The sequence below is a fragment of the Phalacrocorax carbo genome, chromosome 7, assembly GCF_963921805.1.
Source record: "Phalacrocorax carbo chromosome 7, bPhaCar2.1, whole genome shotgun sequence".
NCBI classification, from domain to species: domain Eukaryota; kingdom Metazoa; phylum Chordata; class Aves; order Suliformes; family Phalacrocoracidae; genus Phalacrocorax; species Phalacrocorax carbo.
Window position 1 is genome coordinate 35750641 of NC_087519.1, and position 14129 is coordinate 35764769.

A 14129-nucleotide genomic window follows, 5' to 3' on the forward strand; every position below is an offset into this window, starting at 1 on the left:
GCCATGATTTCAAATGGGAAACCAATCAACAGTCATATTAATTACCTGATATAATTTTAACTCCCATCTAGCATTATGAAACTGTATAATTACACAAGCAAAAGTCAAACTAAGTAGAAGTTTTTCTCATCTCAGAATTTGCAGTCAGACATTTTAATTCAATAATTCTGCCTTAAAATCTTTTAAAAAAAACATGCCAAGTAGAAATTTTTCCTATATAATGAAATTGTTCACAATGGCATCAGTGAGACTCTCACTAGATGATAGATACTGTGTTATTGTGACACACAAATCTTCTATCAGTTGTCAAATCTAGTATTAAGGATAACCCTTTAGAAGCTATTAGTATAAGCCAACTGAAAATTAAAAGCATATAGTAATACAGATTAAAGGCTTAGCATGCACACAAAAGGATCTGTACACGGTATCACATCTCATTAAGATGTCTCGGTTAATCAGTGATTGAAAACATCCGCTAAACATTAACCTTGACAAAATATATAAAAATTCAGCCTTATTACACCATATGACCACACTATATATTCTCATAAAATGGAAAGGTCTCCATGTTCTCATAACCTATGACATGAACTTGTACCATTGGCCACCCACTTTTCTTAACCAAGAGAGTAATTTTTAAATATCTTGGACTGCTGATTATCTCAGTAATTTCAAAAGTAATTGATGCTATATTTGCTACATTTAAACCTCTCCCCAACATAAATTATATTAATCATCCTTTAATACCAACTTAAATCAAAAAGTTACTCAAAACACACATTACACAGGCCAAGGTCTCTTCCCGAAACACAAAGAAGTTTAATATTATACTACTTAAGCACCCATAACAGTTTTTAAAATGGTTTAACAAAATTGTATCTGACAAGTAGTTATTGAAACTGCTAGTCTTATTGACTGTAGTACTGTTTAAATTAGTACTGGCGATGGAACATAGTTTGCTTGATGTCCAAAACTAGGCATACTTTTGGCATTTACCAGTTCAAAAACTAAAACGTGCTAGAAGCAAGAAAGGTTAGGAAAAAGCATGAACTTTCGCATACAGAAGTAAAGGTCCTCAAGACAAATTATTGAGTCAGACATTACCTTGTGCTTCCTTTCACCATCAGGTCTTCTAACAACTGTGTATCCCACTACTTAAGCCTATATTATAGTCCAGCCATACTACAGAAAAGCCATTGACTAAAATATCCTGAAAGTAACTATTCTAGGCACAGAAATATTTTCTCTTCCTTCAGAGTGACTGCTCAGTGGATTGCCCAACTGGCAGCTAAACATAAGCCAGTCAAGGGGCAAAAACGTTCATCTGCTACAAACCCAACGACAATGAAGTGATGGGAGAGGAAAGGAGGGTAGGGACAGCACAAGTAACGCGGTCACCAAGACGACACAGTACGTCGTGCCATACTTAAGAAACCTTAGTTTGCACTGGTTTCTTTGGTCTGATGTCCTGAAGAAATGAAGCTTATGTAATTGGTAGAACAAAGAGCAGACCTTCTAAACGGAACATAAAATCCAGTTTAACTTTGGCAAAGGCATTAAATTTCAGATATGCTAAGCTGCTGTACGCTTTGCAAAAATCCATGGCTGAGTAAAGGATTCCTTTTCTGAGGCACAGTTTTAACCCGCATGTTCCACAAAGAGCAGAGCACGGGCTGGTCAACACCCACCATCAGCCCCTCACACCCATCTCCCCAACAGCCCCAGCACTGCCTGGCAGACACTGCAGAGGAGAAGTGGCAGCGGCAGTACTGCAGCCACAAAAGGCCAGTTAATATATGTAAGACAAATCTATAGGAAACAGGGCTTCGTTAGTTCTGCTGCTCACAGATCATCTGTTTATATAAGCAGTTTTGCTTGGAGCAGTGTTTTGCCAGTACTATTACTGTTATGCCATGCAAAGAATGTATTAAATTCTTAAATATTACACGAGATTTAATGGATTGTGTATCACATGTGGGAGGTCAAACAAGGAGGGTAATGTTCCATTCAGCCCTACAGATAGAATTTAAAAATCAGAAGCCTGCATTATGCTTCAAGGAGCAAGTGCAGATCAAATATATGCCTGAGATGGGAGAAGGCGGATTGAAAAGCAGAGGGAAATAATAAAATCAAATTAAAAAAAAAAAAAACAAAAACAAAAAAACCAAACAAACCATTAGTGGTTGTGACAAGCAACAGTGCAATTTTCAATAAAGTTCTCATCACTCTGATCTTTTTTATAAAGGTAACCCAAACCACACTAAGACTGCAAGCAAGCAGCTATGCCACTGATGATACCTCGTACTAGTTACTTCTAAAGCCAATGCTCCGCAGTAAGGAAGTTTCACAGCACAGGGCCTTTTAAAACCTCTTCCGCTTTCAGAAGCTATCTTTACGAAATTCTCCCTGTATCCCTCCCCTTATCCAAGAGAATATTGCATTTGTTTAAGTTCTTGTATATGTCTGGAAACTCCCTGCAGCTCCAGTGGTAGGGACTCTTGAGTGTCCTTGCTACAGTAAGGAGAACACATGAAGAATGGCAGAAAGTATCTTGACTTCTACTTTCCATCTGTATCTTTATGCCAGAGTCAAAAATACTCTAAGTCTAATTTTAGGTCCAGTTCTCTTAAATTAAGGCTTTTATTAAGATAAAGCTAGTATTTTTGTTACAGAACTTTAATTGGCATGGCTTTTGGGGGGGAACCCATACACAGCACAGCAATCAAAGAGATCTCAGTTCTAAGTTATTTTGTCTATCTGTTTTCCAATAACAGCAGATTTTTCATATTATTAAAAAGTTTTCTGAAGGGACATTTCATAATTTTAAATAACATAAGGAACAAAAGAAAACAACTTCGCAACTATGTTGTCGTATTGAAAATATATCTTGCTGTTCAGAATTTTATCAGAAGGTAGATTGCTTATCACACTTTTCTGCAGCATGAGTTTTCTACTTATCGTATGCATCGTACAAGAGTATAACAACCACTGCCTTTAAGTATGCATACATACCAAAAGGAGCTAAAGTAGGCTATAGTAGCATGAAGAAAAAAAAAAGTTCAATTGCATTGCTGGAAAAAAATAAAAAAAATCCAAAACCAGGACAGATCCCTGCCTCATTTAAAAAACAAAACCAAACACCCACCCACGCCCAAACCCCCATATTGTCAGACACAATTTACGATTCCCAGTCCAAATTCCGAAGACTCTTAGAAACAAGAATCATCTTGGAAGGAGGAGAAGAGAGAAACAAAGAACACTTATTTTCTACAGATAAATACATACTATATTGGTAATGGTTTTTTTTCTACTACATTTTCTCCAGTCTCAATAATTGCATATTCATATCTCTTTAAAAACAGCCCTTTCAACTTTTCAAACTTACTTTGTTTCTAGTTACCAACTATGCATAATGCTTAATGCAAAGTTCAATTTTAATTAAGAATCAGGAAAATTAGAAGTCAGAGTTTCTGCAGCATCTGTAGGCATCTTGTTCTACAGAGACAATATGACGAAATACACAGAACCCTGTTTCTTCTGTAAGTCAGAGTCCTGGTATTTCAGCAAGGTAAAACAACCTTTCAACCTTTCAAACTTTCCTTTTTGTCTGTGATTCTCTTCTAGCTAAAAGTCCTAGTTGCTAGGAGAAGGTGCATCAGAGTCTGGCGGCACACACAGTGGGAGCCACAGCATCTAGAAATAATAACTGAAAGGTGAAGCAAGTTCTATTGTAAATGCAACTTGGCATTTTTCAGTTAGTTGAGTATTGACATAACAAAGCATGGCTTTCAAACAAATACAACATGAGAAATGTAGTGATTACTTCCTTCCAAACTTCAAGGTCACTTCAAGATCTGCAAAACATCAGAGCTGTCCATATTGGTTGGAAGGGATGAAAAAGGAATAGTCTTCTCATCTCACTGAGGATGGTTAAATTCTTTTAGATAAAGCTTTCCAATGAATTTCAACTGGAGGGGACTGGTAACAAACATGGAAAATTTCAGCCTCAAGCACTGGAAGTTGTCAAAAATATGAGCCAATTAGATGTTCTGCTATTCTACCGTCCAAAATATAGACAATACAGACATCCACATGACTTAAATGAGTATCTTCTCATAATATATATTTTCAAGAGAATAAGCAACTCAGCTAAAATACCCTAAACTTTCTTAGAGGGCACAACATAATGATTATTTTAAAGCTAGTTCATCTTAGACCATCAGATTTTTGACAGCACAATCTTTGCATAATTGTGAACACAGCTTTTTATTTAAAAAAAACCCAACAAAACAAAACACAAACCCCCCTCTTTTGCTACTATTTTTATTTGTCAAGTGTCTTCCAGATGGGCTTAATATACGTCCACACATGCTTCCATACTCCTATTTTCTTTTCTGTGCTCGATGCCTCCTTGCTGCTGCTATATTATTTCACTGCTTAAACCAAATTTTTTGCACTGTTCTTTCAGTCAGAGTGATCTTGTGGCAACAAAAAGTAATAACATATTCAGACATGTAAGATCGGAAAGCTGTGTATTTTAAATGTTGAACTGGCTACTTCAGTTATATGAATATATGAAATATAGAAAATATTAACCCACTTCGCTAAACAAAACCGTGCTACACTGAAAGTGAGATAACAAAGGTAACAGAAATATAAGAAAGAAGACACTGTTTTGGAAAAATCCCACAGTTGCGATTTAGATGTAGTGATTAAACCAGGGAAGAACACACGTCTACTGGCATTTTGCATCACAAGGTTTAAAGACGACTTTCCCCTTCACTTAAGGGTTTTCCAAATCAGATTCAGTTACAGGAGAACAATGCTGCAATCTTCATTTACAACAAACCCTAAATTTAGTAAGCAAAAGTCATTAGTAGTAACCGATTTGACCATAAAGAGAGCCGGTACCTGAGCTATGGGAAGGTCAGTCCATAAAGCACAGACTCCTCCCGCTCCCATCCTTGTATAGCGGCTGCTTCTTTTGACTTCGATGACTGTGTTAGTGCAAGTACTTCTATAAGCCAATATTGCTTTTCTTTCGTTTAGGAAACCAATATGCAACTATAATCAGTATGTTTATAAAATTATAGTCCATATTTTGTAATATGTAAACAAATACTCGTTAGAGGCCACCAATGAGCATGATATTAAATAGTAATAGAAAACAGCTGCATTTTCCTTTTCCAATTGTTTATATTTCTAAAGCATCTGCTCTTTAAAATATTCTCCATACAAATCAAAGCATGTTGTGCCTGAATGAAGGACAAAACAACAACTGCAGCAGTTTTAAAACACTGCATTTCCTGCAATATTATGCAAATTAAACTTCAATCTGCAGTCTGAGTAGATGGGGTACTTCAAAGGGTATAGCAACTAGAAAGGCTACTGTTATCAGGTGGCAGGGAGAAAAAGGCATGCTTCACTGCTGCACAGATTACCCATACCACCACCCAAGCAACCTTAATATTGCAATAATTTATCTATGCGTGTTTTTATGTGAGCTAGCCCACTTTTTGCCTTTATTTGCCACAAAGCAGTTTTTGTCTCTCTCCCCCTCTCTCTGTCCACACAAAGATATGTACACACACACAGACTGATACATATAAGTACGTATATACGCACACACAACTCAACATATCCAAGCACTCTTACTTTGTTGACGTAAGTTATCATAAAGCAAGATTTATTTCAGCCTTTCCTTCAAATGTCTACAGTACGTGCCACCTTGCATGTCAGTACCAACTACAGGTAAAAATTATGCGCACAGATTTATCAATAATTAGAAAATAATGCACACAAAACAGATAATCCAGAAGCTTCAAAAGCTCTCATCACTTTTGTCCTGAAGCATCTTACAACCCAGCCTTTTGAGAGATAAAACAGAAATACTAAAATCACTTAACAGTCTTTGTGTGACAAACAGCGCTTCAAAAATATATTAAGTACTTTGAGCTAGTTCACCTTTTGCTTTCATATGTCACAAAACAGTGTTCAAATATAATTCGGTAACCTGCACTATAGCAGTATCCAAAAGAAGCTAGGTTAGGCAAGAAACGAGGTTTCCCCCGAACGGGAAAACAGGTGTGGTTACAAACCCTCAGATATTATCTTCTGTATGTCTGCAGACTCTCATAAATAAATCCACACAGAACTTGCAGCTAGGATTTCAGACATTTCATAAATAATATCAATTCACTGTTTGCAAACTTATCTGAAGTCAACAGGAATCGATCATTTTCTTTCCCATGCATTCCAAAATTTGCCAATGATATCTTGGCTACCTCCATACAAAATAAGCGGCTGCTAGCAGCAAATTGAGTTGGCAACTCCCTTGCAAACAATGTTTCTATTAGTTTTTTTTTATTTTAATTACTCAGTATAGTTTTTACTTTAACTTAATAAAAAGATAGCTTCTGTAGAGGCTCAGCTCTCTTGTGAGAAAATGACTTTTACTTTCTGTGATTTTAACCTTTATCAGAAAAAAAGTTCAAGAGAGGCCCTGCTATACACAGTACTAAAATCCAACTATGTGAACAATATTTGGCCTTCCTATAGTTTTAAGCCATTCTCTGCAGTTGGTGGCAATTGTTTCCATGAAGATCAAATAAAGTGTTAGTACCTTTATAGGCCAACATAAAAGAAAATACAAAAAATTAATCTAGTGCCTACACATGAGAGGAAAAAAAAAAAAAGCTATATAAGCTACTCCATCTTACAGACTGTAAAGATTACATGAAAACAGCAGCCATTTATAAATCGGTATAACACTGGTATACCAGGAGGGAACTCATTACTTGCTTTGACTTTGAAAAGAATTTATCTGTTCTTCGGATTAAGTTACAGCAGAGAGGCCCCACCAGCCCCTCTTCACCTTCTGTGGATTTGGCTGGCCCCTTTCCAGCTCGGGAAACTAACTCTACTCCCTGATCCACAACGTGCAGCTCCTTGTGCAGCAGCTACTTTATTTTTAAACTTATCAGTTGGGTGGTGGGAAGTCAAAAATATTGGAATGGATTACTTAGTTTTTAATTATTTTACCATTTGTGAAAAACTGTGTATAGTTTTGAAAGGCCGTTACTGAACACATTCTATCCACAGTGCAGAACAACAACTCTAACAAGTCCTTTGCTTCACGTTTTTCTTTCATCATTTCATGTATACTTTTCATTTGGAAAAAGCAGATAGTCGGGTTCAAACCACAAGACAAGCACTAAGCCCTAGCCTACAATACCAAGTTAAAGCGGGGTGCGTGTGTGCATGTGCCTGTGTGCACGCTTCGGCAGCTGGTTAACACCCGGACATATTAACCACTGCACAGCAGCTGTAGCAAATCAAAATCAGAAGCATTGCTGCACCTCCTATATGTTTTGGTATGCACTAACAATTATTTCTACACTACAACTGAACAAAGATCATATGAACGGAGTGTAACAAGGCCAGATAGCTCTGCCAAAGGAAGGACTACATTAATATTAGAAACGCATAACATCAGGTTTTCTAATACAGTGCATAATCATCAAACGAGGGAGATTTTTTTTAAAGTGAAAATATGGTGTTAGTTGTGTTTAATGTACAGCAAGATATTTATAGGAACCACATATAAGAACAAGCAAGAGTATCATACATACCAGTAATATAACCATTATGCTGTAATTTTTCCAGTTACCACACACAAACGTTTGCAAGAAGTAAGAGCTCTTAAGTTATACTAAGAAGAAACAACTTGAATTCATGTCACTACAAAACAAAGCATCAAATAAGATGAGTACCTGACACCCATGTATCTTAACTTTCCTGAGCAGTGCTTCTTCCCAGCATTTTCCTCCATCCCTTAACTGTTCATTAACTGTTCCATGATATACCCAGTGTGTGTATAAACTGAATGCAACACTTCAGAGAGACTGCTATCATTGCTTCAGATTTGAAAGCACATCTAACAGCCTGCTGGCCCTTCTGCATGTCCCTGCACATCAGTTGGGAATGATCATTCCAGATATATCTATATTTGTAATTTTGGAAAGACTACACCTAACCTTGAGATACTGCAACTGAACTGCAAGTTAATAAAAAACATTGGGGGGGGGGGGGGGGGCGGGGGGAAGACATAAACTTTTGACTTTCACTGTATTTTGTTTTCACACCATTCACAGAATATTTTGAAGGAATCATCAACTTAACTTTTCTTTCCATATCACCCAAAGGCCCTAAGCAAGGCGTAGGGAACAACTATCAATACAAATCATCATGGCCATACTGATATTTTCATATTGTTGTTTTTCTTAAAAAGTCAAAGTCAAGGAGCTATGTAGTTATATTGCTTTCTTCTATAATTAGAAGATAGGATATGTTGTGGAAAAGACTACATCAAGTCAACAGGCTGCCACAGCACAGCGTAAGGGCGTACTCTGTGACACAGCTGTGCGTCTTTCAGCAGAGCTTCGATGTTTGCTGGCATTTCCCTATCTGCTTCAATGAAAACCAATACCTCTAGGTTTCACTGCTGGCTGTTTATGTGAAACTAAAGTTAGAAGCCAAGCTGAGCACCATGGGGGGAGTGGGGTGTCAAGACAAGTGTGTAGCCAAGTAAGAAGATGCAGGGGGAGCCTGATCTCATTCTTACTTACTCAAGTAAGGAAATAAAGAAAATAAAGAGTTATGTCAATAATCTTACCCTGCAAAGCAGATTTTGAGAGGACAAAAAGACAGACGCGTGTTTTTAAGTAACATGAAATCCAAGCGCATTTCATGGGGAGCCAGCTACCCTTCTATAACTAGACTAAATGCCAATTATACGAGACAATTTGAGCTAAATATAAAAAGCCACAAATCTCACAGTTTGAGATAACTTCCAAGGAGGTGTTAAAGTTAAATTTGAAACTATACAATAAGACTTCAGCCTTCCCATAATAAATACAATATTGCAGAACACCCAGGAAAATCAACCACGCCCATCGAAGCATCCCATGATTAGTGGGAACAGAGAGGCTGAAGAGATTATGTGGATACTTCACGTATTTCTCCACGAGTTACAGCAGGAATTTTCTGCTCACAAAACCTCAGGGATGAGAACCTGACTGTGCAAAATATCAGTGGCAAGCCTTCAGCTAGTAGCTTCAATAATCTCTGCATGGACCAGGCTACAGTCACTCCTAGATGTAGCAACTGGATTAGCGACGCTGCAATGGGAACCCTGCAACGTTTGATGTTCTGCAGCACCAGTAACCTGTGACAGGGAGAAGACAGGGATCCACCACGGAGACAGAGGCTTGTAGCCTTCAGCACTTCATCTTTTTATTAAAATAATTCCTCCACTCTAATCTCAAATGCAACAGATAGGCTGCCATCCCGGCACTAGTCAGGACTCAGAATGCAGCTTATTTGACAGTTTATCAGATTGTTTTCTCCCTTTCAAACAGGCTCCTTTTACATTTGATACAACCAAGCTGCATCTTTTCTCTTCGTGGTTGTGTACTGCAGCCTGCAGCAGCAGCTGGGGACAGTAGATCTGTATATCCCCTCTTTCTGGCCAGTTTAGAGCTGCATGTTTTCCACTGCCTCTCCTATGCCTCTAGCTGCTTGTAGGATGCAGCTGCCCGAGAAGCCTTCCCGACATGCTACATTATGGTCAATTACATCATTATTAGAGAAGAATATTTCAGACAGCTTTTGCCAACCTCTCAAAGCTAAATAACCAAGCAAAGCTTCAAATCCAACTGCCAATAGGAATACATATATATTAGGAAGTTGGATTGGATTTCGGTTTCTGCTCTAGAAATATAGTTGGAAAAAAGCCAACTTCCATAGAAACAGAGAAACTGAACAAAGTTGCTACAGTTTACTAAGCTGTGAGCTCTAACTCTCTGCTTTTAGTGATCAGGCTGTAACGTTATCTGTAAGGATCCATCTGCAGAAGAGTTAATACCTATGCTTTAAGTAGCAAGGCCACTTGAGTGGATATTGAGAGCACTGAATTCATCACTGCTGGTATGCAGTTTACAGCTTTACTTAGCCATAGAGAGAATCTCAGCATCTTGCACCTCCTCTTATGCTGCATTTGTTAAATGCTCTCTCCATCAAAAGCATACTCACACATGTACTTTCAGCTCCTCTTGATCAAAAGATGTTGACACTCAGTACTCATATGCAATCCACAGGATCAGGTGGGCCTCCGCACACTTCTCTGTGCTACACAGGTGGAGGCCACGTTACCCTCAGAAGTTGGTCAGCTGTCACCAGGACCCTGTCCCTGTGTAGACCAAACTGTAGCAATATAGTATTTCAGGGAGTGGTAGGGCTACCAGTGGCGCAGCAAAGCAATCTAAGGAGCTTTACATTGTGGTCTTCATTAAAAAAACAAACAGATTTGAAGAAGGCTTCATTCTTGCCCACTTCCTTCACTCCTTATAGCTGGTAATTTCTAGGGAGCAAAAATAAGTCACAAAACAATCTATACCACCATCTTCCTCCTTTCCCATCACTAGAGCAATTAATACAGTAAGAGAGTGCTGAAACTCAAGTTTTCCCGTTGCTCAGGCAGGTGCATCCTAGAAAGGGAGAAAAATCAAAGGAGGTTTTCTCCATATATTTGTTTCTCCCTGTTGCATGCCGTGACTGGAACCAAACCAACCAAAATTCTAACACTTCTGAGCTCAGACCTCCAGCGTCATGCTCATCATCTTACCAACCACTCTCTATTCTTTTAGTGATTTTTTTCCACCCACCAAGAATGGCTTTTAGATAACCTCATCAAACTCATTTAATTAAATTAAAAGATCATTTTGATTACTAAATACAGTATTGTCATTTAAGAGTATTTTCATTGCATTGGGTGGAAACACTAGACACTCAAAAATGAATGAAAAAAGGTACAGAGCTGGCTTAAACAGAAAATACTAAAGACTTCACTGAATAGTGAATACTGACATTTTTAATGTAAGTATTTAATAATTTACTAAGAAAGTATTCTCTTGGGGTGGTTTTTTTGGTTGGTTGGTTGGTTCTGAAGTTATTGAGCAAGCTTTACTTTATACACTTCTGTTCAGTATTTAAAAAGAAAAAAAAAAAAAAAAAAAATCAACCCATCCCTGCCCCTTCCCCAAACACAGGCTCTTTTTTCTGTATTCTAAGTAGAAGTGTACTGCTGAGATTTATGGTTTCTTTCAAGGAACAACTTTCATATAACTTAAGATTAATTTACACTTTGAGCTGCCAATTTTACTGCAGTGTTATGGAAAGAGGGGACAGGGAAGGCAAGAAGAAAGCAGCACAAGCTCTCACAGGGCTCATACTCAGTGTTCTTCCAAGACAACCATGCCCCAGCAAGAAAAATTCAGATGGATATATCCACATGACTAATAACTATTGCTAGCATAGCCTTCTTAGTGACGGATTCTAGAGCAGCTTGACACTAGACTAAGACGAGGCCCAACTATGTCCAGATTTAGATATAGCCTATCTCTTCTCATTAATGAAGTGTCCTTGCAGGATAAAACACATTGTAGGACATAACATTAAAAATGGGACATTTATTTCTCTGTTGTAAGAAATTGAAGTTAAAAATAAAACAAAAAACCCACCACTTTTGAAAAGAATGCCCTCACCATTTTTTCTATTCTTATTATTATGCCGTTTTTAGCATTGGTTCGAATTGCTATTTTTCAGCCCTGCAGTCTCTCCAGTCTTAAAATTATGCAAAACCTCCAAGTTCTCTCTATTAATCTGTCTTTTAGATTATTTCCACCCAAATTAATTCTAAAAATATAACAAAGAAAACCACTAACAGCACTAGGCTCACACTCTCCAGTTACCAGTGGTTACCACCCTACAAGCCACTGCTATACTGAAGTTAACTTTGTGAGGATTTTAAAAAAAACTAACACATTTACTTGAAAATAGTGTCATATACTATCCTAGACTCTAACAAAGGAACGATTCACATTCTCCAGATTATAATTCAATCCCTTCCAGCTGTGGGTTTTATCTTCACTCACAAGCAAGGTCCACCCACTCATTTGCATCAATATGCAGCGTTGGTAACTTTGAGATGAGGCAGGGTATGAAGAACTCACATTTCTCAAAGCACAGTGGGACATAACCAAATACAAAGGAATATGTCACACCAGTGAAGTGATAAAATGTGTGTTTGGAGTCTTGTTGCATGAACAGCTGTGTACCTGCTTACCACCACAAAATGAAGGCAGCTAAGTCTAAATAAAGTCTTATCACTAGCAGCTGAGCACTATCCCTAACTTCTCCTTGTAATCTGAAAGGAAAATGATGCATGTGACCCAGATGAATCACATTCCCAGATGGACTTCCCAGTATATTTTTCCTGGCTAGAAAGAAAGAAATTTTTTCCAGCTTACTATGAAACAATAGCGATCTCATCTTGCAGTGCCGATAAATTTAAGCAAGTAGATCAAGAGCCTCCCTTGCAGGTGCAGCTTACTGAACATGAAAAAGAGAAGCTTTATGCCTCCCATCTAACCCTGCCGTGAATGAGAACATAATTTTGAGTGAATGACAAAAGGATCCCACTAAGCCTGAGAGCTCAGGAATATAAGAAATGTCCAGCTGGGTCAGACCTATGGTTCATCTAGTCCAGAATGTGTCTCCAACAGGGCAGAAAAGGTGCTATTTAGAGAGAACCCATAAACCATGTTCTGTGGTCCACTCCCCTCACACTCAACCTGCTGACCATGAACTCTTCTAACCCTACTTTGAACCTGCCCTACACAGCCTGTTTTCAAAACATCCTCTGGCTGCAAGTTGCATAAATTGACTACCTGTTGTGTAAACAAATACTTTCTTTAATCTGTCTTAAACTGATTCCCAACCAGTTTCAAGCATCCTGTAATTCTGGTATTGCAAGGTTTCTGTCAACAAGAGTTCTGCATTCACCTCACCCACCGCCTTCAAGATTTTGTTAACATTGATCATATTGCCCCTCTCAGCTTCTCATCTTCTAAATCAAGCCTTTTAAATGACACAACTCCACACAACGCAGTGATACTACCCCCTTGAATTGAGGGTTGTCCTTCTCTGTACTTTCCCTATACTAAGGGTACTAACTGTGTTCAAGGTGCGGGCACCAAGTGTGTGCCCAGTGCTCAAAATGTGGTGGGCACACCAGTGTTTTAAATACCGACAAAATTACACCTTTTTCCTGCCCTCAGTACCTTTTTCTGATGATGCCAAAAGGCACTGCCCATGGTTTTCTGGCTTTTTTTTTTTTTTTTGGCTGCTGCTGCTCCACATTGTAGACAATGATTCTGGAGAGCTGTCAATGACAACCACAAGTCCTCTTTTCCAAGTTGCAACCCTCAGTTCTGAGTTCAGCATCAGACAAGCATGGTTTAGTATAATTTTTTCCTTACTGGAAAAAAACCCTTATGTTTAAAAACCTATATTTACCTATGCTGACATTCATCTACCACTTTTTTGCCCACTTGGTTACGTGATGGCCTTCTGGAATTCCTCAGCACTGACACAGCATCTAACTACCCAAAAGTAACAGTAATACTGTTTTTCATCAGAACTAGAATTATTTTGAGGCTGGTGCAAGTTAATAAATTAAGCTGTTGTTTTGAGTGATGTCTAGAAGCCACAGGGAAGGCAACTCAGATCAATCAAGACCACTAGAGCTAGTTTTATCATTGTGGGAAAATTACCCGAGACAGGAGATTTATTAAGCAGGACAGAAATCAGGTGCAAAATTTAACCTAAACTAGAAAACCCACACACACATCACACCTCCATGACTGATGATGGAGAATAGTACAAAACCTGCAATGGATTGTTCATAGAATTGTAGACTGTTCACGCTTAACCACTATTATGGAGGAAATCAGATATCTTGCAACACCAACTCCGGTGATCCTCTAGCATGCCAACCAGACAGCAGGGTTCATAATGTAATTTTGTATCTCTCAGCTATCAGTCCTCACTTCTACCTTACGAAGAAAAATGACTGTCAAGATCTTCAAAACTACATTATAAAAATTAATGTAAAATTCCAAGTAACTTTGGAGGAAAAAAATTATTCTAATTAAAAATCATATTGAAGATTGAAGCATGATTCTTCTGCCAAAGAATTCTGTATTTGGGCAAAGCTGAATCACCACAAT

General features: G+C 38.1%; 1 protein-coding gene across 3 annotated transcripts in view; it reads right to left on the reverse strand.

The window, feature by feature from the left end:
- The window catches only part of IRS1 (insulin receptor substrate 1), a 53921-nt gene that overhangs the window by 10692 nt on the left and 29100 nt on the right, over positions 1-14129 (reverse strand). The window lies entirely within an intron of this gene.